General features: G+C 45.1%; 1 non-coding gene across 1 annotated transcript; it reads left to right on the forward strand.

The window, feature by feature from the left end:
- The first annotated feature begins 2,398 nt into the window (after positions 1–2,398).
- On the forward strand, positions 2,399–2,470 carry trnah-gug (transfer RNA histidin (anticodon GUG)). The gene has a single exon. It is a non-coding gene; the product is annotated as a tRNA-His (tRNA).
- Positions 2,471–3,334: the final 864 nt, after the last annotated feature.

The raw sequence follows: 3,334 nt of genomic DNA on the forward strand, positions 1-3,334 counted from the left end.
TTTAAAAAAAAATCTCTCTCTTTTCATCTTAAACATATGCCCTCTCGTCTTGATATTCCCCTCCTGGGAAAAGGCTGCCATCGTTAAATCTAAACTTGCCTCTCAATAATTCATAAACTTCTGTCAGGTCGCCGCTCAAACTCCTCACCTCGAGTGAAAACAGTCTCAACAAGGAGAAAGTGAGAACTGCAGATGAGAGATCAGAGTCGAGAGTGTTGTGCTGGGAAAGCAAAGCAGATCAGGTAGCATAAGAGGAGCAGGAGAATCGACGATTCGGGGAAGAGCCTGGTGAAGGACACTTGCGCGAAAAAATATATGTTCTCCTACTCCTGGGATGCTGCCTTACCTGTTGTGGTTTTCCAACACCCGATCTCGAATCTGAAAATAGTCTCAGCCTATCTAGCCTTTCAATATAACTCAAACCTTCCACAGGCAACAAGCGTGTATACCTTTTGTGAACCTACTCCAGCTGAATAATATCATTCCTACGACTGGGCGACCAGAACTGGCCATAGTATTCCAGAAGAGGCCTCATCAATGTCCTGCAAAACTTCAACATAACGTCCCAACTGCTATACACAAAGGACTGAGCAATGAAGGGAAGTCGGTGAAATGCCTTTGGACCATCCTGTCTGTTGGTAATGCAAATTACAAGGAATTATTTACCTGCACACCGAGCTTCCGTGCTCTCCAACATACGCAAAGCCATACTCTTGTTGTGTACCAAAATGCAATACCTTCCATTTATCCAGATTGAACTCCATGTTACATTTTTCAGTACAACGACTCATTGGATTAAGATCCTTTTGAAACTTAGATAATCTTCTCCACTGTCTACAATTCTGGTATGGCCTGCAACAAACGAAGCATGCCTGCTGTTAGTTCCACTGTTTTCACATATAGATCAATGATTCCTATTTACTTGTAGTGTCCGTGATTTAGCAGTGTGCAAATCATACAACAGTTAGTCATGCAATTAACCATGAGGAAGAAAGCTGCATACTGCAGGGAGATATCAAACAATTGGAAATAAAACTGGTGAAAGGAATTCTTTCCAGGGAAGTGGGTGATATGGAAGCAAAATTAAACTTCAAACTAACTGCTCACGCTCCAGTTGTGGCACTCTGCTGTCTCAGCAAGATGCACTGTAGATTGCTGTTATTATAGACGGGAACAAATTTTCCCCTCTGCCCCGCCTTTGACCAGAAACACTGCCAACCTCGTAATTGCTTATGCCTCTAAACCATCATAGAAACACCGTGCATTCTCCGGTTGAGTCACTTGAGCCATCGAGTATCTCTGCGACCTCATTTACATCTTGATTTCAAGTTGGTTATTCGCGACTGCGCCACTCAGTTCCTCTGATTCTGGGGCTGGGAACTGGGACTATGTGGCAGCAGTGGTTACTGCCTTGTGTGGGGAAACTCGTGAAGTAACCGATGTTAAACTGCATTGCTATTGAAGTATACATTTCAACAAAAGCTTGGTAACAACAATGACTGTAGATGCTGGAAAACAGATTCTGGATTAGTGGTGCTGGAAGAGCACAGCAGTTCAGGCAGCATCCGAGGAGCAGTAAAATCGACGTTTCAGGCAAAAGCTCTTCATCACGAATACAGGCAGAGAGCCTGAAGGGTGGAGAGATAAGTGAGAGGAGGGTGGGGGTGGGGAAAAATTAGCATAGAGTACAATAGTGAAGTGGGGGAGGGGATGAAGGTGATAGGTCGGGGGGAGTGTGGAATGGATTGGTGGAATAGATGATAGGACAAGTCAGGACAAGTCATGGGGACAGTGCTGAGCTGAAAGTTTGGAAACGGGGTGAGGTGGGGAAGGGGAAATGAGGAAACTGTTGAAGTCCACATTGATGCCCTGTGGTTGAAGTGTTCCGCGACTAAAGATGAGGCGTTCTTTCTCCAGGTGTCTGGTGGTGAGGGAGCGGCGGTGAAGGAAGCCCAGGACCTCCATGTATTTGGCAGAGTTGGAGGGAGAGTTGTAATTTTGGGCCACAGGACTGTGTGGTTGATTGGTGCGGGTGTCCCAGAGATGTTCCCGAAAGCGCTCTGCTAGGAGGCGCCCAGTCTTCCCAATGTACAGGAGAATGCACCAGGAGCAAGGGATACAATAAATGATATTGGTGGATGTGCAGGTAACAAAAGCTGCACTGTCCCCGGCGTCTTTGATATTTTGGAGAAATCTATTTATCGCAGCCCTCAACACATAAATGATTGAATCAACACAGCCACTGGGGGGATACCTCTGTTAAACGGTCAGACCATTCTGAGTGCCCACATATCTGCTACTGTTCGCTCGGAACTGATATTGTGCATTTGGTGCTCTGCCTAACATTCCTTATAAGACGGAACTTATTGCCTGGGTTCCATGTGTTTGTCTGTGCGTTGCCGTGATCGTATAGTGGTTAGTACTCTGCGTTGTGGCCGCAGTAACCTCGGTTCGAATCCGAGTCACGGCAGTTGTTGCGCTATGTGTCCCAGTCTTTGTCAAACACAAAAGAATCGTTTGTTTTAAAGTTTTGATTTTCTCCAAGGTGATTTTTTTCCTTCAAGCTCTGCTCGCTCACATCTCTGTGTTTCATATGTCAGAATTCAAATGCATCCGTTCTCAGAGATTTCTTCCCTCCTACGATCACTAACCGAACTTTCCATCCCATCCCCCCATTTAATTTATTTGGAGATGCCGGTGTTGGACTGTGGAGTACAAAGTTAAAAATGACCCAACACCAGGTTATGGTCTTACAGGTTGAATTGATGTACTAGCTTTCGGAGCGCAGCTCTTTCATCGTGTGTTTGCGGAGTCATTTCCTATTTCACTAAGGCATTGCAGAATCTCATACAGACTCTCCCATTGATACCGATCAGACTTTTGGCTGGGGTCAATTTTGGTGGGTGAACGTGCCCCAACCCCACCATCGGGACCTGCAGAACAGTTGATCCATTTGGTTACCACTGTTGTGAGATCAATACTCATGTAGCAGCTTTTACTGATATGGACCAGATATTATTTGGGGGTGGGGGGGGAGGTCAAGCTCAGGAAAATGGCACAGAACAGTATCGGGGGAAAGCGACTTAATTGGATAAGATAAGTTTCACTGCTTTTCTGCGATGGCCGAGCGCTCTTACCACTGAACACTGTTAATTCAGACAGCAGGGACCTGGGTTTGACTCCGACCATGCTAGGTGGTAGAATTGGGATTCAATAAATATCTGGAATTATGAATCTAATAACTCATATATATCCATGTTCAATTGTTGAAAAAAAAACAAAACCATCTGAAATCATTTAAGGAATGAAAATGACATTCTTACCTGCTCACGCA

Source organism: Chiloscyllium punctatum, chromosome 18 (assembly GCF_047496795.1).
Source record: "Chiloscyllium punctatum isolate Juve2018m chromosome 18, sChiPun1.3, whole genome shotgun sequence".
Taxonomy (NCBI): domain Eukaryota; kingdom Metazoa; phylum Chordata; class Chondrichthyes; order Orectolobiformes; family Hemiscylliidae; genus Chiloscyllium; species Chiloscyllium punctatum.